The 27,608-nt window shown below is 48.6% G+C and overlaps 1 protein-coding gene across 2 annotated transcripts in view; it reads left to right on the top strand.

The window, feature by feature from the left end:
- The first annotated feature begins 23,008 nt into the window (after positions 1–23,008).
- LYPD6 (LY6/PLAUR domain containing 6) overlaps positions 23,009–27,608 on the top strand; it is a 43,728-nt gene continuing 39,128 nt past the window's right edge. For both annotated transcript variants that reach the window (XM_054168916.1, XM_054168923.1), the window contains exon 1: positions 23,009–23,435. The gene's annotated coding sequence lies outside the window, so the exon portion shown is untranslated. The remainder of the gene's footprint in view (positions 23,436–27,608) is intronic.

Here is a 27,608-nt window from a genome sequence, read left to right as displayed (position 1 = left end):
CTAATATCATCCTGGTCATTAATCATCTTGCATTAGCAAAATACTCTCTTGGCTTGAAGGAATTTTGTTCCATGTTCCCCTCCAGCCCCTCTACACCCCTTTCCCCTTCACCCCCCCTCAGGTTTCTGCTATTAATCTTAAAGACATTTATCTCTTTCCAGCTTTTCAGATTAACAAGATAAATTATTCATTAATGAGATGGAAAAACAAGTTAGGACTCTCTGGAGTGGCCCACGCCTCTGGAAAGGGGCTGGGACAGAAGAGCAGCATCAAGTTTCTCCCTCTTTGAGCAGTGAGAGATGGAGGAGCAGATGTTAGAGTAGAATAGATAACCAGGTGGGAAAAGACCTCAGAGATCATCAAGTCCAACTTATCACCCAACACCATTTCATGGCACCAAGTACCTCAGCCAGGCTCTTCCTAAACACCTTTAGGAAGGACATTGAGACACTTGAAGGTGTCCAGAGAAGGGCAACAAGGCTGGGGAGAGGCCTTGAGGACAGCCCTGTGAGGAGAGGCTGAGGGAGCTGGGGTTGCTTAGCCTGCAGAAGAGGAGGCTCAGGGGAGACCTCGTTGCCCTCTACAACTACCTGAAAGGAGGTTGTAGCCAGGAAGGGGTTGGTCTCTTCTCCCAGGCAACCAGCACCAGAACAAGAGGACACAGTCTCAAGCTGTGCCAGGGGAAGTTTAGGCTGGAGGTGAGGAGAAAGTTCTTCACTGAGCGAGTCGTTCGTCATTGGAATGTGCTGCCCAGGGAGGTGGTGGAGTCACCATCCCTGGAGGTGTTCAAGAGGGGATTGGATGTGGCACTTGGTGCCATGGTCTAGTCATGAGGTCTGTGGTGACAGGTTGGACTCGATGATCTTTGAGATCTCTTCCAACCTTGGTGATACTGTGATATCTCCAGGGATGGTGACTCCACCACCTCCCTGGGCAGCACATCCCAATGGCCAATCTCTCTTGCTGGGAAGAACTTCTTCCTCACATCCAGCCTGAACCTCCCCTGGCACAGCTTGAGACTGTGTCCACTTGTTCTGTCACAGGATGCCTGGGAGAAGAGACCAACCCCCACCTGGCTACAACCTCCCTTCAGGTAGCTGTAGAAAGCAAGAAGGTCTCCCCTGAGCCTCCTCTTCTCCAGGCTAAGCAACCCCAGCTCCCTCAGCCTCTCCTCACAGGGCTGTGCTCCAAACCCCTCCCCAGCCTCATTGCCCTTCTCTGGACACCTTCCAGCATCTCAACATCTTTCCTGAACCAAGGGGCCCAGAACTGGACACAGGACTCAAGGTGTGGCCTAACCAGTGCTGAGCACAGGGCACAATGAGTTCCCTGCTCCTGCTGGCCACACTGTTCCTGATGCAGGCCAGGATGCCCTTGGCCTTCTTTGCCACCTGGGCACACTGCAGGCTCATGTTTAGCCTGCTGTCAACCAGCACCCCCAGGTCCCTCTCTGCCTGGCTGCTCTCCAGCCACTCTGACCCCAGCCTGTAGCTCTGCATGGGGTTGTTGTGGCCAATGTGTAGAGCCTGGCACTTAGATCTGTTAAATCTCCTGCCCTTGGCCTCTGCCCATCTGTCCAGCCTGGCAAGGTCCCTCTGCAGAGCTCTCCTACCCTCATGGTGTGCAGAGAGGTGCTGTTTGCAGAGGGTGTTCCAGTGGTGTGCTTGTGTCCAAGGGGTAGGCAACACCTGCTGGGAGGTGCAACTGATACTAAGGACCTCAGGGAGTCTGCCTATATACAAAGGCTCCCTGTGCTCCTCAGAGGTCCTTCCAAGTTGTACTATAAGACCTCCTGTGAGGGGCAGGGAAAGCTCTTCCCATGCTTCAGCACCCTGACTGTGAAGGTTTTGTTCCTTTCTGGAGCTTCAGAGGTTTTTACTGTATCAGATGTGTTCTTTCTATCCTGGACAGGCTGAGTAGGTGGTGCCTTGGCCATCTTTAATGAACTTGCCTTTTCATTCTGTCAAGAAACAGAAGGTTGAATAGCTCCCACTCATTAGACCTTCCTCTGTAGGTCATGAGTTTAGAGCTCTGATCTTGTTGCTCTCTTGGACACTTTTCCTTCTCTGATGGTTAAGCCTCCCTCTCTCTGTTCTTCTCCCACTCCCAAAGTGATGAGGTGGGAGGATGTGAGTGCCCTCAGGGTGAGAGGCTCTGGGGAGCAGAGGAGGGGTGAGAAAGCAGTAGGAGAAAGGGGCAGTCAGGAGGAAGTATGAGTGTGTAAGGTTGAAGACAATGGGGAATGCCCTGGAGAGCCCTGTGCAAAGGGATCTCTTACTGCAAGAGGGGACAGACATTGGAACATGCTTCCCATGGAGGTGGTGGAGTCACCAGCCCTGGAGGCGTTAGAAAGATGTGTAGATGTGGCACTTTGGGACATGGTTCAGTGGACATGGTGGTGTTGGGTTGGTGATGGGACTGGGTGGTCACAGAAGTCTTTTCCAGCCTTAATGATTCTATGATTCTGATCTGTGCCTTTCTGGAGTACAACTCCACTTCAGCAGGTCTCCTTCTAGAGAGCACAATCACAGAAACATTCAGGTTGGAACAGACCCTCAGGATCACCAAGGCCAACCCAGAACTCTACTCTGCAAGGGTCACCCTTAAACCACAGCCCCAAGCACCACAGCCAAAACACCTTGAAACACATCCAGGCTTGGGGACTCCACCTCTTCCCTGGGCAGCACATTCCAATCCCTGACCACTCTTGCCATGAAAAAATGTTTCCTAATGTCCAGTCTAAACCTCCCCAGTGGCAGCTTGAGGCCATTCCCTCTTGTTCTGTCACTAATTACCTGTGAGAAGAGACCAGCAGCAGCCTCTCCACAACCTCCTTTCAGGCAGTTGTAGAGAGCCAGGAGGTTTCCCTTCAGCCTCCTCTTTGCCAAACTAAGCAGCCCCAGCTCCTCAGTCACTCCTCCTCAGGTTTACTCTCCAGCCAACCAATGGCTGGCTCAGCAGTGATGTCTGGCTGGTCCAGAGAGCTGAGAATCATAGAACCATAGAGGGCATCTTCTTGGTGACAGTGGGTGGGCCAGCAGGGCCAAGCTGAGAAGCTGTTGGGTTCTGCAGTACCTGATGTTTGGCAGAACCAAGAGAATGAACTTGATGATCTCAAAAGTCTTTTCCTGCCTGGACTCCTCTCCTCTTCTCTTCTCTTCTCTCTTCTCTCCTCTTCTCTCCTCTTCTCTCCTCTTCTCTTCTCTTCTCTTCTCTTCTCTTCTCTTCTCTTCTCTTCTCTTCTCTTCTCTTCTCTTCTCTTCTCTTCTCTTCTCCTCTCTTCTCCTCTCTTCTCCTCTCTTCTCCTCTCTTCTCCTCTCTTCTCCTCTCTTCTCCTCTCTTCTCCTCTCTTCTCCTCTCTTCTCCTCTCTTCTCCTCTCTTCTCCTCTCTTCTCCTCTCTTCTCCTCTCTTCTCCTCTCTTCTCCTCTCTTCTCCTCTCTTCTCCTCTCTTCTCCTCTCTTCTCCTCTCCTCTCTTCTCCTCTCTTCTCCTCTCTTCTCTTCTCTTCTGTTCTCTTCTGTTCTCTTCTGTTCTGTTCCGTTCCATTTGAACTCTCTCACCTTTCAAAGCCTTGGTGTGGGGTTTCTTCCCTCTTTACCTTTGGTGGAGATGGTGCTGTGGTAGTCCCTGCAGTTCTTTTCTTAGCAGTAATGGACTTTATTTGACATTGACCTCTTGATGAGGAAGCTTTGTGTGCAACAAGCCCTGTTTGTCTTCGCTCTGGATCCTCAGCATCTTCTGACTTCCCAGGTAATGGTAATTTTTTCTCCACTCTAGACCTCTTCCAGCCCTCCTCCATGGACCCACTTGTGTGCCCAAAGCCAGAGGATAGAATCATAGAATCAATAAGGTGAGGAAGCTTCAGGTTATCTCTACCTCCAGCTGGCTGCTGTTAAGACTGGCTGCTGCTGCTTTGCTGTGAGGGTGGTGAGACCCTGGAATGGGCTGCCCAGAAAAGTTGTGGCCATCTCATCCTTGGAAGTGTTTAAGACCAGGCTGGATGAGGCTTTGAGCTACCTGCTCTAGTGGGAGGTGTCCCTGCCCATGAGAGGGTGGGTTGGAACTTGATAATCTTTAAGGTCCCTTCCAACTCAAGCCATCCTATGACTCTGTGTGAAAAATCACTGAATCCAAGTCTTTAATGGGAACTGAGCTCTGCAGTCAGTATTCAGAAGTGCTTTCAGACTTGGGCTTTCAACAAGGAGCTGAACCCTACCATTTTTACTTCTGCATGTAAGTTAACATCTGAACCTTTGCCTCCAGCTTAGTTAAATCACAGACTCACAGAATATTTTGAGCTGGGAAGGACCTCTAAAGCTCATCTAGTCCAACCTCTCTGCAATCAGCAGGGTCATCTATTAGACAGGGACATCTAATTAGAAGTTCTTCCCCAGGAGGGTGGTGAGAGTCTGGCACAGGTTGCCCAGGGAGGTGGTGGCAGCCTCATGCCTGGAGGTGTTTGCAGCCAGGCTGGATGTGGCTGTGAGCAACCTGCTGTAGTGTGAGGTGTCCCTGGCCATGGCAGGGGGGTTGGAACTGGCTGCTCCTTGAGGTCCCTTCCAACCCTGACAATTCTATGAATCTATGATCTGCAGCTAGAGCCCCTACCAACCTGACCTAGAATGGTTCCAGGGAGGTTGCATCTCCCATCTCTCTCTGGGCAACCTGGGCCAGGGTCTTGTCACCCTCAGTGGAAAAACTTCTCTCTAGTCTAAAGCTCCCTCTTTTAGTTTAAATCATCGCCTCAGAAGGGCAAGAACTTCCAGAGAGCAATTATGGCTCTCAGCAGGTATGCTCAGAATTGGGCTCAGTGTTGGAAAGAAGGCACTCACTGGGCATGCTGCTCATGGGTCACTGAGGGCTGAGGGAAGAGATGGGGGTGAGCAAGGGGCCTGGGGTATAACCATGCTGGTGAGGTTCACTGTGGGTAACTCAGCTTCTCCCTATTGCAGATGAATGATTTAGGATCACTTCAAGACACTCCCCAACCTTGAGTACATCAGTTCCAGCAACTCTTCCATCTCCAGGAACATGTTCTCCTGCTGTGTAAGTAGCTTGGAGGCTGAGGGGAAGGGCACAGGGCAAGTCCTACAGGTTGAGAGCAATCAGGAGAAGCAGGACTGAGTTGCTGTGTTGAAAGGACAAGTTGGCACAAGAACAAATGGGACTCCTGTAGGAGTCATGCATAGGCAAAGATGTGCTGCCTCACTCCTGCAGAAGAGGTGCAAGAAACACCCCTGGGGTGTGGTAGTTTTAAGCTGTGCCTAGAAAATTTTCCACAGATCTAGAACAGAAAGTTGTAGAATGTAAATAGATAAATTCCTCACCTGGAAGATTGCCTCCAGTTCTGGGCTCCCCAGTTCAAGAGGGACAGGGATCTGCTGGAGAGAGTCCAACAGAGAGCTACCAGGATGATGAAGGGACTGCAGCACTGCCCTGTGAGGAGAGGCTGAGAGCCCTGGGGCTGATTCATCTGGAATAGAATAGAATAGAATTAACCAGGTGGGAAAAACCTCAGAGATCATTGAGTCCAACCTATCACCCAGCACCATCTCATCAACTAAACCATGGCACCAAGTGCCTCAGCCAGGCTCTTCCTAAACACCTCCAGGGATGGGGACTCCACCACCTCCCTGGGCAGCACATCCCAATGGCCAATCTCTCTTGCTGGGAAGAACTTCTTCCTAACATCCAGCCTGAACCTCCCCTGGCACAGCTTGAGACTGTGTCCACTTGTTCTGATGCTGGTTGCCTGGGAGAAGAGACCAGCCCCCACCTGGCTACAACCTCCCTTCAGGGAGTTGTAGAGAGCAAGAAGGTCTCCCCTGAGCCTCCTCTTCTCCAGGCTAAGCAACCCCAGCTCCCTCAGCCTCTCCTCACAGGGCTGTGCTCCAAACCCCTCCCCAGCTTTGTTGCTGGAGAGAAGACTGAGAGGGGATCTAAATCATTGTCCATCAATATCTGAAGGCTGGGTGTCAGGAAGGAAAGGACAGGCTCTGCTCACTTGTGCTCTGGGATAGGACAAGGGGCAATGGATAGAAACTCCAGCACAGGAGGTTCCACCTCAACATGAGGAGGAACTTCTTCACTGGGAGGGTCACAGAGCACTGGAACAGGCTGCCCAGAGGGGCTGTGGAGTCTCCTTCTCTGGAGCCTTTCCAGCCCCATCTGGATGTGTTCCTGTGTGACCTGTGCTGGATTCTATGGTCCTGCTCTGGCAGGGGGGTTGGACTTGATGATTTCCAGAGGTCCCTTCCAACACCTAACATCCTGTCATGCTGTGAACTAGATGATCTCTGAAGTCCATTCCAACTCAGACCACTATTTGTAGTACAAGGAAAATCCATCTGGGAGTTCATAGCTTGGCAGTCCTTCTTCTCAGTAGCTTGTTGGCTCATTCTTTTGAACTAGATGATGTCTAAGATCCATTCCAACTCACACCACTCTTTGTAGCACAAGGAAAGTATAGCTGGGGGTTCATAGCTTGGCAATCCCTCTTCACAGTAGCTTGGAGGCTCATTCATTGGAACTAGATGATGTCTAAGATCCATTCCAACTCAGACCACTCTTTGTAGCACAAGGAAAATATAGCTGGGGGTTCATAGCTTGGCAGTCCTTCTTCTCAGTAGCTTGTTGGCTCATTCTTTTGAACTAGATGATCTCTATGGCCCATTCCAACTCAGACCACTCTTTGTAGCACAAGGCAAATATAGCTGGGGGTTCATAGCTTGGCAATCCCTCCCTCAGTAACTTGTAGGCTCATTCATTGGAACTGGATGATCTCTAAGGTCCATTCCAACTCAGACCACTCTTTGTAGCACAAGGCAAGTATAGCTGGGGGTTCATAGCTTGGCAATCCCTCCCTCAGTAACTTGTAGGCTCATTCATTCCACCTCATTGCAAGTGCTAAATAACTGGATCAAAATCTGGCCTGGCCATCTTGGCATTCAAATTCTCCCGAGTTTATCTCATCCTCTCTCATAAAGCTTCTTTTCAGCCAGCTTGGGAGCAGCTTACAAAGAAAATGAAGCAAACAAAGATGCAGCCTTGGAGTGGCATATCATAATGAGACCTTTTCAGGCCCTCCAACTTTCTCATTAACTTGCACCCAGCACAGGCCATCAAAAAAGAAAAAAAATGACAAAAGGATTTTCTCTTCTAGCAGCCCATAAACAGTCTGTGCTTGGAGTATCCCACATTGTCTCCATCTTCTTGGCTTCTACCCAAAAGCAGCTTCCTTTGGCATGCTGCAGTTGATGGGAATGATATTGTAGGAGGAACAAAGTGCAGGGTTTGGGATTTTTTACTTCTTTCTTCCCTCCCCCCAAAGGAAATCATAAATCTGCTGCAGGCTTTCAAAGCAAGGGAATGTAGTCAGCAAGTGATTCCTTCTCTTCTTTGAGGAATGGAGGAAGAGCGCAGATGTTATTTTGGACCATTAACAGCTGAAGTATAAAGACATGCAAACTCTTTCCCAGTGCCTTTTCCCCCTTCTTTTGTTTATTTTCCTATTTTCTTAAACTCAAAGCTGCTTCTATTTTATCATAGTATCAGTCAGGGTTGGAAGGGACCACAAGGATCCTCTAGTTCCAACCCCCCTGCCATGGGCAGGGACACCCCACACTATTTATTTGTTTTTTCCTTGTCCTGTATATTCTAAACAGGGGTGGAAGGGACCTCAAGGAGCAGCCAGTTCCAACGCCCCTGCCATGGCCAGGGACACCTCACACTACAGCAGGTTGCTCACAGCCACATCCAGCCTGGCTGCAAACACCTCCAGGCATGAGGCTTCCACCACCTCCCTGGGCAACCTGTGCCAGGCTCTCACCACCCTCCTGGGGAACAACTTCTTCCTCACATCCAATCTCAATCTACCCATTGCTAGTTTTGTTCCATTCCCCCCAGTCCTATCACTCCCTGACACCCTCAAAAGTCCCTCCCCAGCTTTCTTGTAGCCCCTTTCAGATCCTGGAAGGCCACAGTGAGGTCTCCTCAGAGCTTTCTCTCCTCCAGACTGAACAGCCCCAACTCCCTCAGTCTGTCCTCATAGCAGAGCAGCTCCAGCCCTCTGCTCATCCTCATGGCCCTTCTCTGGACACCTTCCAGCACCTCCAGATCCTTCCTGTGCTAGGGGCTCCAGAACTGGACACAGTGCTCCAGGTGGGGTCTCAGCAGAGTGGAGCAGAGGGGGAGAATCACCTCCCTTGCCCTGCTGGCTCTGCTTCTCTTGCTGCAGCCCAGGCTCTGGTTGGCTTTCTGGGCTGCAAGTGCTCACTGCTGGCTCCTGTTTTGCTTCTCATCCACCAGCACCCCAAAGTCTTTTTCTTCAGGGCTGCTCTCAAGCCAGTCCCTGCCCAGCCTGTATTGGTGCCTGGGATTGCCCTGACCCAGCTGCAGGACCTTGCACTTGGTCTTGTTGAACCTCATGAGGCTGTCATGGGCTCATGCCTGTTTCTACCAAGTATCCATGACATCACATCAGGGCTGAAGTTGGGAGAGTTGCATCTGAGTCGATCCAGTTGCAGATGTCCCTGCTGAGAGCATAAGGGGGTTGGACTAAAAGAGCTTTAAAGGTTCCTCCCAACCTACATCAGGGCTGAAGCTGGTGGGAGAGTAGCATCTGAGCAACATGATACAGTTGGGGATGTCCCTGCTGACTGCATAGGGGTTGGACTAGATGGTCTTTAATGGTCCCTTATATCCCAAACCATTGTATGATTCTGTGATTAACTCAGCTTCAGTGGACACTGGGTCAGGTGCTTGAGTGCCTAGCTTCAATCTGACCAAGGGCTCTTTGCTTTGGGGCACTGTGCAGCTCAGATGGTGCCAATAAGGCTGGAACTCTCTCCACACTTAAAAGTCATGTATGTGATGATGGCAAAGGAGGCAGTTTTAAGCAGATTTCTCCCATTCCTAAAACCCTGCAAAATCCTTTAGGAGGATTTTAGGAGTAGACTCCAAAACCTCTCTGGGCAGCCTGCTCCAGGGCTCCAGCACCCTCACACCAAAGAAGTTTCTCCTCATGTTGAGGTGGAGCTTCTTGTGTTCCAGTTGGCATCCATTGTCACAGGACACTATGGAAAAGAGGCTGGCCCCATCCTCTTGATCTCCACCCTTTATAGACATTGATAAGATCTCCTCTCAGTTTTCTCTTCTCCAGGCTCAGCAGCCCCAGGTCTCTCAGCCTTTCCTCACCAGACAGATGTTCCAGTCCCTTCCTCATCCTTGTAGCCTCTATTGGACACTCTCTAGTATATCCTTGTCCCTCTTGAACTGGGAGGAGCCCAGAACTGGACACAATAGCCCAGATGTGGTCTCATCAGGACAATGCAGAGGGGAAGAAGGACCTTCCTTGACCTGCTGCCCACACTCCTGTTAATGCACCCCACATCCTCCTTCCACACCTTGATCTCAGCTGGGATTCAGTGAAATAACTAATGACATATTTATTAGCAAGACAGACAACCAACCAAAGGAAGAGGCTGGACTTCAACCTGCATGGCCTAGAGCTGCTTTCTTCTCCCAGCTCCACAGGCAGGAGGTTTAATTGCACGTGCAGAGCTTTTTGCTCTTGCTTCCCTGTCATGTTCGCACCACTCCGTGGTGCCTTCTGCTGCTTATCTCTGCACCTGCTTAGAGACTTTTTCCCTGAGGGAAGAATATGAAACTTGTCAGCTTTGGTATTTGCTTTCAAATCCTATTTTTTTTCCCCCCCTTAATTTTTTTTTTTCTTTCTTTCTTTCTTCCCCCCCTTTTTGTTTGAACTTTATCTTGGTTGTGCTCCACCTTGTCATGTTGGAGAGCTGAGAACTTCAGTACAGGTATTTCCCTTCTAATTCAACTGAGGATCCAACTACGTAGCCAGGGAGGGTGGGGAGACACTGCAACAGGTTGCCCAGGGAGGTTGTGGATGCCCCCACACTAGAGGTGCTCATGGCCAGGTTGAACTGGGCCTTGAGCAACCTGAACTGGCAGGAGATGTCCCTGCCCTCAGCGTGGGGGTTGGAACTAGATGATGTTTAAGGCTCCTTCCAACACAACCCAAACCAAATGGAATGTGACTACAATGTTCATGGAACCATAGAGTCACAGAATTGTTAGGGTTGGAAGGGACCTCAAGGATCAGCCAGTTCCAACCCCCCTGCCATGGGCAGGGACACCTCACACTACAGCAGGTTGCTCACAGCCACATCCAGCCTGGCTGCAAACACCTCCAGGCATGAGGCTTCCACCACCTCCCTGGGCAACCTGTGCCAGGCTCTCACCACCCTCATGGGGAACAACTTCTTCCTAATATCCAGTCTCAATCTACCCATTCCTAGTTTTGTTCCATTCCCCCCCAGATCTATCACTCCCTGACACCCTCAAAAGTCCCTCCCCAGCTTTCCTGTAGCCCCCTTCAGATCCAGGAAGGCCACAATGAGGTCTCCTCAGAGCCTTCTCTTCTCCAGACTGAACAGCCCCAACTCCCTCAGTCTGTCCTCATAGCAGAGCAGCTCCAGCCCTCTGCTCCTCCTCATGGCCCTTCTCTGGACACCTTCCAGCACCTCCAGATCCTTCCTGTGCTAGGGGCTCCAGAACTGGACACAGTGCTCCAGGTGGGGTCTCAGCAGAGTGGAGCAGAGGGGGAGAATCACCTCCCTTGCCCTGCTGGCTCTGCTTCTCTTGCTGCAGCCCAGGCTCTGGTTGGCTTTCTGGGCTGCAAGTGCTCACTGCTGGCTCCTGTCTTGCTTCTCATCCACCAGCACCCCCTGGTCTTACTCTTCAGGGTTGCTCTCAAGCCAGTCCCTGCCCAGCCTGCGTCAGTGCTTGGGATTGCCCTGACCCAGCTGCAGGACCTTGCTCTTGGTCCTGTTGAAGCTCATGAGGTTGTCATGGGCTCACCTCTCCAGCCTGTCAAGGTCCCTCTGGATGACCTTCCTTCCTTCCAGCCTGTCTGCTGCACCACACAGCTTGGTGTTGTCAGCAAACTCGAACAATGTTGTCTGTTTCTGCCAGGTATCCATGAGAAGTTTTCCAACTCTCCATCTCTCTCTGCAGTGCTGTTTCTGTGCTCTGGAGTTTCTTTGATACCAGCCAAGGAAAGGTGATGAATTTAATTTCCTTCCCCAACCCCAGCAGATAACTGCAGTGTTGCTTCCTATCTTCTCCCTATCTCCTGAGCTGGAGATCAAGTTTATCTTCCCTTAGCAGGTTGCTGAAGGAATTAATGTTTCCTTGCACCGTGCTGGGGAGGTGAAGTGGGGCTGCTGCTTCCCACCACTGACCCCAGGACTCTCAGGGGGTTTAATTAATCACCCTTTGTGCCATCCTTTGGCAGAGCAGGATCAAAGGCACAGCAGGCATAGAAACTATTATCCTCTTGGTGATAGATGAATTTTAATGTTGAATGATGCAATGTTAGGCGTAAAAAAAAGAAGTGAAATGGGAAGAAATCTTCTGCTGGAGGGAATACAGGTGTCAAAAAAGTCATTGGGAGCTCTCCTGGCCAGTATGGCTGGATGCAGGCATAGAATCCCAGATTGCATCAGGCTGAAAGGGACTCTTGAAGGTCGTTTTGTCCAGAGGAGGGTGGTGAAACTGCTGAGGGGTCTGGAGCACAGCCCTGTGAGGAGAGGCTGAGGGAGCTGGGGTTGCTTAGCCTGCAGAAGAGGAGGCTCAGGGGAGACCTTCTTGCTCTCTACAGCTCCCTGAAGGGAGGTTGTAGCCAGGTGGGGGTTGGTCTCTTCTCCCAGGCAAGCAGCACCACAACAAGAGGACACAGTCTCAAGCTGTGCCAGGGGAGGTTTAGTATCATAGTATCAGTCAGGGTTGGAAGGGACCACAAGGATCATCTAGTTCCAACCCCCCTGCCATTTAGGCTGGATGTTAGGAAGAAGTTCTTCCCAGCAAGAGAGATTGGCCACTGGAATGTGCTGCCCAGGAGGTGGTGGAGTCACCATCCCTGGAGGTGTTTAGGAAGAGCCTGGCTGAGGCACTTGGTGCCATGGTCTCGTTGATTGGATAGGGCTGGGTGATAGGTTGGACTGGGTGATCTTGGAGGTCTCTTCCAACCTGGTTGATTCTATGATCTTGTCCAACCCCACTGCAGTGAGATTGGTCAGGGCCCCTTCAAGTTTGAATGTCTTCAGGGATGGGTCTTCCATCACCTCTCTGGGCAACATGTTCCAGGATTTCACCACTCTCATAGCAAAGAACTTCTTCCTAATGTCCAACTTAAATCCACCCTGTTCCACTTTCACACCATTGCTCCTTGCCTGTCATTGAAACTAGAAATAGGGAGATTGAGATTGGCTGTGAGGAAGAAGTTGTTCCCCATGAGGGTGGTGAGAGCCTGGCACAGGTTGCCCAGGGAGGTGGTGGAAGCCTCATCCCTGGAGGTGTTTGCAGCCAGGCTGGATGTGGCTGTGAGCAACCTGCTGTAGTGTGAGGTGTCCCTGGCCATGGCAGGGGGGTTGGAACTGGCTGATCCTTGGGGTCCCTAACAATTCTATGATTCTATGATTGCAAACCCTTGTTAACAGTCCCTCCACAGCCTTCCTGTAGGTCCCCTACAAATACTGAAATGCAGCTCTAAGGTCTCCCTGGAGCCTTCTCTTCTCCAGGCTGAACAGCCTCAGCTCTCTCCTCCTGTCCTCAGAGAAGTATTCCTGCCCTCTGATCATTTTTGTGGCCTTCTCTGGTTGCTCTCCACCAGGTCCATATTCTTGTGTTGAGGCTCCAGGGCCGTATGTTTGCATTTTCACTCAGATCCAAGAGAAGGAGTTAATGCAGGACACAGCTATCAGGTTCCTTTCCAATTTTCCACCAGACTGTAATGGAAAGCTGCAGTGCCTCAACCCAAACCTCTCATTAGGCTCCTTATTAGTTTTCACTCTTGTAAATAAACTCCTGGTGCTACTAGCAGTTAATAATGGGCAATTAGGGTCTCTTTCATGCATGTCACTTTCCTCCCTCCTCCTTAGAACCAAGATAATGTGGGGGTTGAAAATATTAACTTCCCTTTTATTCCACTAACTCTCTTCCTTCTTTTTTCCTTTAATCCTTTTTTGTTCCCCACTTTTCTGTGCTTTTTATAGCTGCTGATGATCCAGAAGTGCACTTCTTGCACCCCAATCCTTCATCTGGCAGAAGGACTCCCAGCTATACTTTCAACAGTTGATTTCCACCTCTGGAATTCCCTTCCTGCTGTAGAGATATCTCCTGCCAGGGCCTGGCAGTGAAGGAGAAGCATGCTGTAAGTTGTTTGCTGAGGTGTTGTTCTTGGTGGGTACAATGGGCAGGCTGAATCTGAGCAGTGGAGTGTGGTGCTGCAGCATGCCACACACCTTCACCACCTTCTGCTAGAGACAGAACCTCACATAGCTCCATGTGAGTATTTTAGACTCACAGAATGGTTTGGGTTGGAAGGGACCTCAAGGATCATCCAGTTCCAACGCCCCTGCCATGGCCAGGGGCACCCCACACTACAGCAGGTTGCTCAGAGCCTTAAAAGCCTCCAGGGATGAGGCTTCCACCACCTCCCTGGGCAATCTGTTCCCAGGGTGTCTCACCACCCTCCTGGGGAACAACTTCTTCCTCACATCCAAGCTGAATCTCCCCATTTCTAGTTTTGTTCCATTCCCCCCAGTCCTATCACTCCCTGACACCCTCAAAAGTCTCTCTCCAGCTTTCTTGTAGCCTCCTTCAGATACTGGAAGGCCACAATTAGGTCTCCTCAGAGACTTCTCTCCTCCAAATTGAACAGCCCCAACTCCCTCAGTCTGTCCTCATAAGGGAGGAGCTCCAGCTCTCTGCTCATCCTCTGGATAGCCATGAGAAGGTAGGCTGGAAGGGCTGTGAGCATCTTGGAATGGAATGGAATAGAATTAACCAGGTTGGAAAAGATCATTGAGTTCAACCTATCACCCAACACCATCTAATCAACTAAACCATGGCACCAAGCACCCCATCCAGGCTCTTCCTAAACACCTCCAGGGATGGGGACTCCACCACCTCCTTGGGCAGCACATTCCAATGGCCAATCTCTCTTGCTGGGAAGAACTTCTTCCTAACATCCAGCCTAAACCTCCCCTGGTGCAGCTTGAGACTGTGTCCTCTTGTTCTGCTGCTGGTTGCCTGGGAGAAGAGACCAAGCCCCACCTGGCTACAACCTCCCTTCAGGGAGTTGTAGAGAGCAAGAAGGTCTCCCCTGAGCCTCCTCTTCTCCAGGCTAAGCAACCCCAGCTCCCTCAGCCTCTCCTCACAGGGCTGTGCTCCAAACCCCTTACTTCTCTGTCATGTCCTGCCTTTAGTGCAGCTTGATCATGGATGTCCAGCCCTAATTCAATCCAGCTCAAACATTAATGACTTACTTACACTTTTGTCTTCCAAATCTTGGCCAAAAGCCAGGAGAGGAAGGGAAATAGGCCTCTGGGGGCTATCTGCTACTGCAGCAACTGAGCTGCTCTTTCAGAAACACCAAGTGCTCTTGGAAAGGCTTCAGCAACGATCTAAAACTGATTAAAACTGGCAGAAGGCTTTTAAACAAAGGACACAGCACAATGGAACTTAGCCAGAGATGTTTTATCTGATGCTGGTGGTGGAGAACTATAAACAGCATAATGAGCACAAGTCTAGAGCTCACTAGTCATGAGGAGCAGCTGAGGGAACTGGGGTTGTTCAGCCTGGAGAAGAGGAGGCTCAGGGGAGACCTTCTGGCTCTTCACAACTTCCTGAGAGGAGGTTGGGACTGGATAGGTGTTGGTCTCCTCTCCTAAGGAACAAGTGATAGGTCAAGAGCAAGTGGGCTCAAGATGAGGTTTAGGATGGCCATGATGATCCATTTCTTCCTCAAGAGGGTTGTGAAGCCTAGGAACAGGCTGCCCAGGGCAGTGGTGGAGCCTGGAGGGATTTGAATGACATGTGGATATGGTGTGGAGGGACATGATTTAGTGCTGACCTACCAGTGCTGGGTTAAGGGTTGGACTCCATGATTTTAAAGGTCTCTTTCAACCACAATGATGCTGTGATTCATAGATCCATGGATTTATAGGTTCATAGGGTAGTTTGGGTTGGAAGGGATCTTGAAGAACATCCAGTTCATGGAACCATAGAGTCACAGCATTGTCAGGGTTGGAAGGGACCTCAAGGCTCAGCCAGTTCCAACCCCCCTGCCATGGCCAGGGACACCTCACACTACAGCAGTTTGCTCACAGCCACATCCAGCCTGGCTGCAAACACCTCCAGGGATGAGGCTTCCACCACCTCCCTGGGCAACCTGTGCCAGTCTCTCACCACCCTCATGGGCAAGAACTTCTTCTTAACATCCAATAATCTACCCATTTCTAGTTTGGTTCCATCCCCCCCAGTCCTATCACTCCCTGACACCCTCAGAAGTCCCTCCCCAGCTTTCTTGTAGCCCCCTTCAGATACTGGAAAGCCACAATGAGGACTCCTGGGAGCCTTCTCTTATCCAAATTGAACAACCCCAGCTAGACCAGGTTGCTCAAGGCCTCATCCAGCCTGGCCTTGAACACTTGCAGGATGGGAGCATCCACACCCTCCCTGGGCAACCTGTGCCAGTGTCTCACCACCCTCATGGGGAAGAATTTCTTTCTATTAAGTAGTTTAGTCTCTGACTCTATTCTAAGGCACACTTAACAGGGGAGTTACTGTTCTGAGACACAGATGCCAAGAAGTCCAGCCTTGTGGCTAGGCTGGGTCATAATGGACACAGAGAGTGCAAGGCTCAGAGTCCCGGTTTAGCTCCTCTCCAGTCTGCTGGGGAATGTGAGGAATCCAACCCGGCCGTGCCAGAAGCCCCAGATGCACACTGCTGCTTGTGCAAGCAACTTGCAGCTGAAGCAACGCCTTTCATGTCCCTCAACCATGAAATGATCATTCAACAAACCATCACAAGCCAGAGGAGGACGACAAGGCATTCAGCCTTGGCCCAGGAACCCTGGCCTGCACCGAAGGACCCCGTCTCGTGGCGCTGGGGGCTCCGTGCCTGCCCAGTTAGGAAGTGTCTGAAGAGATGTGAAGGCTTAGAGCTAGTTTTATTTTTGCTTTTAAATGTTGTGCACAAAGGCACAGTCACAACACTGGAAGCCCCCAACCCCCCCTCCCCACCAGGAGCAGATGTCAGACCTTAGAAAGAGTCTTAAAACTGAGCAGAGGGAATTGAGAAGGCTTCTGTCAGAGCATGAGCAGATTCTTGTCAGAGAGCTAGCTGTTAAAGTCACATCATGTTTGAACATAGGCATTGTTTAGGGTGGGCATGAGGGACAATTTCTTCCCCCAAAGGGTTGTCAAAGCCTGGCCCAGGCTGCCCAGGGCAGTGCTGGAGTCCTCATCCCTGGAAGGGTTTAACAGCTGTGTAGATGTGGTGCTGAGGAACGTGGTTTAGTGGTGGTCTTGGCAGTGCTGATTTAATGGTTGGACCTGGTGATCTTAAAGGTCTCTTCCAACCAAAACAGCTCCATGGTTCTGTAACCTCCATTCAGCAAAGCCAGGATTTGTTATCACCACAACAAATGTTGCTGGCTGCTATATGTTTTGGGGGGCTAAGATTGTTAATTCTTCCAGGTCATCTTTTAGATGAATGAATTAATGAGAGCTATTAATAGCCAGCCTTTGATGCTTCAGGCTTCCCCAGTTTAACTTGGCGTGAGGCACCAGCACCACACTGCGGACTGGGGCTGTTGGGGCTAATTGCAGCTGCCTTGAATCCAGCTTCTTGGAGCTCTGAGTCTCAGCAGAGGCATATAGGTTGGGCAGGGACTGGCTTGAGAGCAGCCCTGAAGGAAAGGACTTGGGGGTGCTGGTGGATGAGAAGCTCAACAGGAGCCAGCAGTGAGCACTTGCAGCCCAGAAAGCCAACCAGAGCCTGGGCTGCAGCAAGAGAAGCAGAGCCAGCAGGGCCAGGGAGGTGATTCTCCCCCTCTGCTCCACTCTGCTGAGACCCCACCTGGAGCACTGTGTCCAGTTCTGGAGCCCCTAGCACAGGAAGGATCTGGAGGTGCTGGAAGGTGTCCAGAGAAGGGCCATGAGGATGAGCAGAGGGCTGGAGCTGCTCTGCTCTGAGGACAGACTGAGGGAGTTGGGGCTGTTCAGTCTGGAGAAGAGAAGGCTCTGAGGAGACCTCATTGTGGCCTTCCAGGATCTGAAGGGGGCTCCAAGAAAGCTGGGGAGGGACTTTTGAGGGTGTCAGGGAGTGATAGGACTGGGGGGAATGGAACAAAACTAGAAGTGGGTAGATTGAATGTTAGGAAGAAGTTGTTGCCCCTGAGGGTGGTGAGAGACTGGCACAGGTTGCCCAGGGAGGTGGTGGAAGCCTCATTCCTGGAGGTGTTTGCAGCCAGGCTGGATGTGGCTGTGAGCAACCTGCTGTAGTGTGAGGTGTCCCTGGCCATGGCAGGGGGGTTGGGACTGGCTGATCCTTGAGGTCCCTTCCAACCCTGACAATGCTGTGATTCTCTGATGCGTGTGGTGCTTGCCTGTAGTGAGCAATGTTCCTCCTCAGAAGAAAGAAATGTCTTGCACAATGTGTTACCTGGCTTTTGGGTGGTTAGCATCAATTAGATCTTTAATCCCCAGGTGCCTGTGTAGGGCTCTTAAAATGTTTTATGATTTGTTTCATAACTTGGGTAATTTTTATGAGGTATTTGAACGATGTGTTCATAGGCGAAGTTTCCAGGCTGCTTGAAATAGCTCTGTTGGACACGAGGAAGAAGTTCTTCTGGATATTAGACCTTCTGTTGGACATTGGAAAGCCTTTTGGATGTTAGGAAGAAGTCCTTTGGGATACCAGAAGTTGGTTTGGACATTAGGAGCAAGTCCTTTTGGCTATCAGATGTCCTTTTGGACACTAGGAGCAAGTTCTTTTGGATGTTAGAAGTTCTTTGGCACATTGGGAGCAAGACCTTTTGCACATTGGGAGCAAGTCCTTTTGGACATTGAGAGCAAGACATTTTGGACACTAGAAGTCCTTTTGGACATTAGGAGCAAGTCCTTTTGGACACTAGAAGTCCTTTTGGACATTAGGAGCAAGTTCTTTTTGGACACTAGAAGTCCTTTTGGACATTAGTAGTCCTTTTGGACATTAGGAGCAAGACCTTTTGGACACTAGAAGTCCTTTTGGACATTAGGAGCAAGACCTTTTGGACGCTAGAAGTCCTTTTGGACATTAGGAGCAAGTCCTTTTGGACGCTAGAAGTCCTTTTGGACATTAGGAGCAAGACCTTTTGGACACTAGAAGTCCTTTTGGACATTAGGAGGAAGTCCTTTTGGACACTAGAAGTCCTTTTGGACATTAGGAGGAAGTCCTTTTGGACACTAGAAGTCCTTTTGGACATTAGGAGCAAGTCCTTTCGGACACTAGAAGTCCTTTTGGACATTAGAAGTCCTTTTGGACATTGGGAGCAAATCCTTTTAGACATTAGAAGTCCTTTTGGACATTAGGAAAAAGGTCTTTTGGATACCAGAAGTTCTTTTGGACATGAGGAAGAAATTCTTTACTATGAAGGTGGTGGAGCACTGAAGCAGGTTGCCCAGGGAGGTTCTTGAAGCCCCATCCCTGTAGACACTCAATGCCAGGCTTGATGGGGCTCTGAGCTATCTGATCTAGTCAGGAATGTCCCTGCTGACTTCAGGAGGCTTTAAAGGGTCTCTTCCAACCCAAACCATTCTATGGTTCCACACACACATACAGCCAGGTAGGTTTACCTTGATGGAGTGAGCTGGAAGGAGGTGAGTCATACAACCCCCTTTTCAATCAGTCACAATCTGCCTCCAGCAACACAATGCTTTTGTAACCTCCATGATAGTTACAGCCCTTATAATCCTGCTGCTGCTGCAGGGTTTCTTGCCTGTCCTCTTCAACCTTTCATCTTCATGACAATGCCTTCTCGGAGCCCTGCTGCTGCTTTTGTCTTCTCCTCAGCAAGCTGCTTGCCTGGATTATGATTGATTCACAAGCACTCAGAGCTCCAGGCAGAGGAGTCTGCTCCTATTCATGGTCTTCAGGGGAATAAATACAAAAACAATTACTTATGTGTTATTAAATCATTACTATCAGGCTAGGGTTATTTTTTTCTTTGCTCTGAAGGATGATCTTTGAGCTGAGTCAGGAGCTCCATCCCAAGGTATAGAATCATAGAATTGTTAGGGTTGAAAGGGGCCTCAAGGATCAGCCAGTTCCAACCCCCCCTGCCATGGCCAGGGACACCTCACACTGGAGCAGGTTGCTCACAGCCACATCCAGCCTGGTCTTCAAAACCTCCAGGGATGAGGCTTCTACCACCTCCCTGGGCAACCTGTGCCAGTGTCTCACCACCTTCTGTTAGCAGTTCTCAGTTTCTGCTACACTCCTTTTTCCTCCCACACTTTGTTTTCTCATTAGCTCCCCTGACAAGGAGGTTTCTTCCTCTACCCATTTGCTTTTGGACTAAAGCTACCTCAGTCCATAGAGGACCACTGAGTATCTGTTGTTCCACAGCCAGTTTTACATCCACCCCCTGATGCAATCTCAGGAACCAGTTTGTGGACCCAGCAAAGATGCCCATCCTTTGTCTAAGCAATGCCCTGAGCCTAGCTGGGGCTACCATAGCTTTGTCCTCCCATGGGCTTTCTGGTTTATGTCCTCTCCATCAAAGTGCTGCCAGCTCAGCACCAAGCTCTCTCCCTCCACACCCAGCCCTGACTAAGGTCTTAACACCCAGGAGTTGGCATCTGCCTTTCAAATCACCTACCTGAGCATCTCTTCAACCAGAAACACCCAGCAGCTCTGGTCCTGCAGCATGGCAAGGAAGATCTCATCCTGCCCACGCAACAGCTTGGTCTTTGGTCCCTTAATGGCTGTCCTGGACCACTCTATTTATTCTCTGGTCACTCTCTTATTCCCAGTCTCTTCTTAAAGCTGTCCTTCAACACCAGAACAAGAGGACACAGTCTCAAGCTATGCCAGGGGTGGTTTGGGCTGGATGTTAGGAAGAAGTTCATCATAGAAAGAGAGATTGGCCATTGGAATGTGCTGCCCAGGGAGGTGGTGGAGTCCCCATCCCTGGAGGTGTTTAGGAGGAGACTTGATGGGGTGCTTAGTGCCATGGTTTAGTTGATTAGATGGTGTTGGGTGATAGGTTGGACTTGATGATCTCAAAGCTCTTTTCCAACCTGGTCTATGCTATGCTATGCTATGCTATGCTATGCTATGCTATGCTATGCTATGCTATGCTATGCTATGCTACTCTATGCTACTCTATGCTATTCTCTCCTATTCTATTCTATTCCACCTGACCTGTGGGATATGATGCTCCAAGGAGGTCTGTCTTTGATCTCTTATTGATGTGGCCCCCAAGTCAGTGCTTTGATGCACAGTAGTCTTCCTGCAAACCTGTAAGGAATCTGTAAAATGGATATTCTATAACCCTTAGAGTTATTTAATTTAACATGAGAGTTTCAGGGACCTCTTGAAGATGCTAAAAAAGAGACCTCTCCAAGCAGGTAAATAATAAGCAGTAATATAAACCCATAAAAATAATAACAAGCAAGTAATTCAAGGATTGGGTCCGAGCTGGCAGCTTTTCTAGTGGGTGAGCAATGGTTCTGTCAACACAGCAGCTCTTAAAAGAACTGAACTATACACAGGTAATGTGCAGGTGACAGGGCTCAAAAATACCTTTGGCCATGGTGAAGAACTGTGTGTGTGTGAGCTGGTGTTGTGCAGATGATATGCTCCTAAACACAGCAAGAGGGAACAGGGAACCCCAGAGTCACCCACAGCAGCTTGCCCAGGATCACAATGGCCAGGCAGGTTTGGAAGCTCTCCAGAGAAGGAGACTCCACAACCTCTCTAGGCAGTCTGCTCCAGGGCTCCAGCACCTTCACACCAAAGAAGTTTCCCCTCATCTTCAGATGAAACCTCCTGGGTTTCAGTTTGTGCCCATTGCTCCTTGTCCTGCCCCTGGGCACCACTGACAGGAGTCTGGCCCCAGCCTCTTGCTCCCCATAGGTCCACTATCTCTTGTAGAGCATTGCTCAGATCCCCTCTGGGGTTGTTCTTCTCCAGGCTCCACAGCCCCAGGGCTCTCAGCCTTTCCTCCTCACAGAGATGTTCCAATCCCCTCAGTAACTGCACAGTGGACTGGACTGGACTCTTTCCAGTAGTTCCCTGTCCCTCTTGAGCTGGGAAGCTCAGCCCAGAACCGGAACAGAGCAGGAAAGTCTGGTGATCCCACCAGAGCCCCAGCCCCTGATTTGGGTATGGGGTTGGGAGCCTGGAGCAGGTTGTGTAGCTTCTCCCATCAGCAGGAGCATTCCTGGCTTTCATGAGCAGCTTTCAACTGGCAGCCAATGCTGATTTAGTACTAATGCTTTTTTTTATGTCGATGCACTGTTGCTTCGTCTGCTTGGAATCCTTTCTGCATGACTAATTAATGTACTGCCACGAATTCATGTGTGGTGTTGACTTTACACCAGCATGTGCAGGGCTGCAAGTCACAGCTCTCCCTGGCCATATCTCCAGAGTCACTCCTTGCCATGAGCAACCTCCTCTAGTAGGAGGTGTCCCTAACAGGTTGGACTCGATGATCCTCGAGGTCTCTTCCAACCTTAGTGATACTGTGATACCTATGGCAGAGGGCTGGACCTGGATGATCACAGAATCAAACAGGTTGGAAGGGACTTTCCACATCATCAAGTCCAACTGATCACCCAACCCTTACTAATCAACTAGACCATGGCACTGAGTGCCTCATCCAATCTCTTCTTAAACATCTCCAGTGATGGTGACTCCACCACCTCCCTGGGCAGCACATTCCAATGCCCAATCTCTCCTTCTGGGGAGAACTTCTTTCTAAGATCCAGTCTAAACTTCCCCCTGCACAGCTTGAGACTGTGTCCTCTTGTTCTGTCACAGGTTGCCTGGGAGAACAGACCAACCCCCACCTGGCTGCAATCTCCCTTCAGGTAGTTGTAGAGAGCAATAAGAATCATAGAATTGTCAGGGTTGGAAGGGACCTCAAGGATCAGCCAGTCCCAACCCCCCTGCCATGGCCAGGGACACAGCAGGTTGCTCACAGCCACATCCAGCCTGGCTGCAAAAACCTCCAGGCATGAGGCTTCCACCACCTCCCTGGGCAACCTGTGCCAGTCTCTCACCACCCTCATGGGGAACAACTTCTTCCTAACATCTGTAAGGTCTCCCCTGAGCCTCCTCTTCTTCAGGCTAAACAACCCCAGCACCCTCAGCTGCTCCTCACAGGGCTTGTGATCTTTAAAGTGCCTTCCAACCCAACCCATTCTTCAATACTTTATCTCATCCCAATATGGTTTAGGGGTGAACTTTGAAGAGTGGGGTTCTGGGTTGGACTTGGTGATCCTTAGGCTCTCTTCCAACCTGTATGTGATCTCTGGGTGCTCAGAGACAGGGCATTGTTTGTTACCTAAAAGCCACTTGGAGCCAGCTAAAACCACGGTGCCGTGCTTCTCGAAGTGCACGTAGGTGTTTGTGCTCACCCTGCCGGGAGGCAGAGCTGAATCCAGCGAGACAGCCAGACGTAATTGCCTTCTTTCCGTGATAACAGCAACAACAGCAACCCAAAAAAATTTAAAACCACAACCACCCCGCCTGAAATTGGCAGGAGATGAAAAAAAAAAACCCAAACCCAACCAAACCTGCAGCCTCCCCGCGCGGAGCTGTGCTTGGGGAAAGCGTTGCCTTCACCCTGCCGTGATTCATGGCTGCAAAGACACTCCCAGAGAGTTAGAAAAACACTCACCGCTGACCCCTGCAAAGAGTGGCGGCAGCTCTCCCCCCACCTCCCGGAGCAGAAAAGCTGCTTGGGAACAAGGTAACCCCGCAGCGGTGATATTTCATCTTGGAGTGGTTTGCTCTCTGCAGGGTGAGATGTGATTCCTTCTCTCTTCCCCCCACCTCACCCCCGCTCGCCCCTTTTTAGCTGCGCTCCCTGGAGCTTCCAATTCCCTCCTGCTTTTGAATTTCTTGCCCCTAGAGGATTTATTTATTTATTCATTCTTTCCTGCCACAAAGACGATTTGCGCAAGAGCGTTTGAAGAACCACCTCACTGTTGGATACGGACACCCGGAGTAAGCCCCACGTCCAATTCCTAATGAAGCAGTGGAAGAAAACTAGAGCTCAGCACCTCCCAGCCAAGATCTAATCTTCCCCTTTCCCAAGCAGAGGAGAAGCTGCAGCGGGCACTCGCGGTCCATGAGCCAGCAGCGTGGCTGCCGCTGGCCCCGCCAGGGAGGCACCCGGAGCCTTCAGCCTCCGGGCGATGCGAGCCGGAGGTCGGTAGAAGCCAGGGAGCGGCCGGCCGGCCCCGCGTCCCAGCCGGGGACGACTCCGGCACCGGGGGGACGGCCGCGGGGTGTCCCGGGGGCTGCGATGGAGACTCCCTGAAGGGCCAGCTGGCAAACACGGGCTGCAAAGGTACATTTCTAAGTATACAAATCATATATATGTATATATGCATACACATATGTATATATGCATACATATATATATATATATAAATACATATACATATAATATATATTTTAAATATACATAAAATGATAAATATATGCGATAGCATAACTATATAAACTTATAGAATAAATATAGATAAAGATATTAAATTATATATAAAGATATAAATGTAGAAAATAATATATTAAAAAATATAAAAATCCTATATATAATAATCTCCTTTCTAACCATTTTTTGCTATTACAGCCAAAAAAAGTGATAGGTACATGTCTCTCTATACAAAATTTCTTCTTTCTAATATATATATATATATATATATAATATATACATATATATATATATTTGTTACAGCAGAAAAAATTAGAGGTACCTGCCTCTCTTTCTCTATGTGTGCATATATATATATATATATATATATATATATATATATTTTACCCCAAATATTTTTTCCTTCCTTTTTACTCCATTAAAAAAACCCAATAGGTGCAGATATGTGTTTTTATGCAAAAATCTTTTCTTTCTATATTTTTATTACAGGAAAAAAAAAAGGCAATAAGTAAATCTCTCTCTCTCTATCTCTCTATCTATATTTATTTTCAAATTCAAGTTATCTTCTTTCCACCTTTTTATTACAGGAAAAAAATAAGGAAATAGGTAAATCTCTCTCTCCCTCTCTCTCTTCTGTTTCAATATCTTTTTTTTTTTTGAAACACAAATTGTTTTCCATCCACCTTGTTATTACAGGGGGGGAAAAAAAGAAACCCTAGGTAAAAGTATCTCCATATGTTATGCAAAAATCTCTTCTTTCCACCTTTCTGTCACAGGGGAAAGAAATACAAGTGATAGTTGCATGCCTGTCTATATATTTCATACAAAAAAATGTCTTCTCGCTAACATTTTTTCTCTACTATAGGAATAACCAAATAAATAATAGGAGCATGTGTGTGTATATATATATATGTGTATATGTATATGTGTATATATATGTGTGTATATAAGTGTGTGTGTGTATATATGTGTGTGTGTGTATATACATATAGTGCCAACCCCTCTTCTTTCTATCCTTTTACTGCAGGAAAAGAAAGTGTTAGCTACATGTCTCTTGTTATATTCTTATATAAAATACCTTCTTTTTAGTCTTTTTGTCTAGCACAGGAAAATAAGTGTTAGGTGCATCTCTATTTCATACAAAATCTCTTGGTTTCAGTCTTTTTTTGTCTAGCACAGGAGAGTAAATGTTAGGTGCATCTCTATTTCATACAAAATCTCTTGGTTTTAGTCTTTTTTTGTCTAGCACAGGAGAGTAAATGTTAGGTGCATCTCTCTTTCATACAAAATCTCTTAGGTTTAGTCTTTTTCTCTACTATAGCAACAACCCCCCCCCCCCAAATAGAACAATAGGTAGATGTTTATCTTTCTATTTATGTTACTCAAATCTCTTTTTTAAAGTCTTTTTCTCTAGTACAGAAAAAAAAAAGAAAGGAGCTATAGTTATCAAAAGAGTGGGCAAGAAGCTTTCTAACATTCATTGCAGCCAAAAAAGAACCCCTAAAAAAATTCAGTGGATAGCTACAGGTCTCTATCACACAAAAATCTTTTTGCATCTCTGTATATCACACAAAAATCTTTCTGCATCTCTCTATATCACACAAAAACTTTTTGCATCTCTCTCTATCACACAAAGCCTCTTTACACTTTCTTACAGTAAAAACAATTAAAGAGTGCTGGGCACATGTTTTTATATATATCATACAAAGCCCTCTTCTTTCTAAGCTTTTTTCTCTGTTAGAGCAGGGGGAAAAAACCCAAGTGATTTTCTTAGCTTAAAAGTCACTTTGTGCGCCACGTGCTCTGGGAGTTGAGCAAAGTCAAAGCTGAACCTCAGCGTTTTCAGGGCATTCAACTCTCAGCCAGATGATTTATGCTCAGTATATAAATTAATTGCTCCATTGAGGGTGTGAGAGGATGGAATGCCTGGTGTGTGTGTGTGTGGGTGTGTGTCCCCCAGCGAGCCCCCCTGCTCCTTCCTCCCCCCCCCCCATTTTGGGGTGACAGCATCCCCTCCACAAGGGTCTGGAGTCCCCTTTCCCTGCAAAACAGGGTTTGGCAGGAGACTTGGGGTGTGAGTTCCTTTTGAGGGCCTGCTGAGGAAAACTTAGCTCTTGACAAACTGTTTTCTGAGGAAGAGCAAATACATGCTAGCTATGAAATCAAATAATAACAGCAATAAAAGTTATCTGTGTTGTGAGGCTGCAAAAACACCCCCAAACAACCCCCAAACCAGTCCATCACCGGTACAAAAGAGCCTCTGACACATCTTGTTACTTGAAGTATTATTGCTATGTAAAAGATTAATTATTTCTCTGACAAATATAGCTGTGTTGCCAGCTGTAGCTAGTGCATGTGCTTACTTTTTCTCTCCACCCCCCTCCCCCCCTCCTTCTAAAATACACTTTGTTTGGAGGGCTTATTAACAGCTTCTTCCTTATAATTGCATCATTGTGTAGCTGGTGTGATAGAAAACACTGCATGGCATCCAATTGCTGATAAAATAGGCAAGCTAAAGAATATCTTCATGCATCTGTGTGATGGAAACCACTTAAGTCCATCACTTGCTGATGCAATACATGAACTAAATAATATTTCCATGCATCTTTGTGATGGAAACCACTGAAGTCCATCACGTGTTGATGCAATAAACAAGCTGAACAATATTTTCATTGCATCTGTGTGATGGAAACCACTCAAGTCCATCACTTGCTGATGCAATAAACAAACTGAACAATATTTTCCTGCATCTGTGTGATGGAAACCACTCAAGTCCATCACTTGCTGATGCAATAAACAAACTGAGTAATATTTTCATTGCATCTGTGTGATGGAAACCATTAAAGTCAATCAGTTGCTGATGCAATAACCAAACTGAGTAATATTTTCATTGCATCTGTGTGATGGAAACAACTAAAATCTGTCACTTGTTGGTGCAATAAACAAACTCAATAGTATTTTCATTGCATCTGTGTGATGGAAACCATTAAACTGCATCACTTGCTGATGCAATAAACAAACTAAACAAGATTTTCCTGCGTCTGTGTGATGGAAACCACTAAACTGCATCACTTGCTGATGCAATAAACAAACTAAACAATATTTTCCTGCGTCTGTGTGATGGAAACCACTAAACTGCATCACTTGCTGATGAAAGAGACAAGCAATGTAATGTGTTTGTGCATCTGTGTGATGGAAAACACTACATTCCAACATTTTCTTTTCTGCTTTGGAAACTTGGAAGGGATATTTCCAAGCACAAAAAACCTGCCCCAATTGTGGGACTAGCCACAGGAGTATCCATTGTGTGCATTGTCAGGATGGTTTATCTTTTTTTTTTTTTTTGCTGTCAACTTGTTGATTTTTACAGCATCAGCTTTTAGGGCTGTGGTTTGTCTTTTTTGATGAGATTCATGTAAAGCCGGGCCAGAGCACAGAGCTGATGGTTATCGTGGGTTGTGAGGTTCCAGCTGTGATCTGGCACAATAAATGTACTCTCAAAAGAAAATAAACACCAAGTTCTATCACCTCCGAGAGCTCGTTCTGGTGAGAGGACCGGCAAATAGCAGAGATCTCGGTGTGAGCTGGGTGGAGATGCCCCCAGTGTGCCCATTAACATACCTTTGGGATGATCTTTGTGGAGCATTTTTGCTTGCAGCGCTGTGGAAAGCCCCTTTTTTTTTGTTGTTTGTTTGCACAGAGATGATAAAACTCTATCTGCATGGACGGGAGCTGGGAGCTCCTGCTGGATGGTGGTGTCGGGAGGTCAGGCGTCCTGCTCCAGCTCCCAGAGGATTTCAGAGCCGCTGCCTTGGGTTTGCTTGGTGGATGAAACGGAGCTCTGAAATGAGCACTTCAGGAAGGAGAGCTGGGATAAAAATGTAGATATTCCAAGGCTCCACACCATTTGGTAGAGGCAAGGTGTCAGGAGGAGGTTTCACCACTAGATCCACGTCCGCTTCGCTGGGGCGCAAGGTACAACTGAAGCGCCCCGGGCGAGGCGCTCACGGGTGGGTGATCACCACAATGGCGAGCAGGACTAATGAGCTAAAGCAGATAAAATGATTCCCCAACACTCAACTGATT

The sequence above is a fragment of the Dryobates pubescens genome, chromosome 2 (genome assembly GCF_014839835.1).
Source record: "Dryobates pubescens isolate bDryPub1 chromosome 2, bDryPub1.pri, whole genome shotgun sequence".
NCBI classification, from domain to species: domain Eukaryota; kingdom Metazoa; phylum Chordata; class Aves; order Piciformes; family Picidae; genus Dryobates; species Dryobates pubescens.
This window is presented reverse-complemented; position numbering and strand designations above follow the sequence as displayed.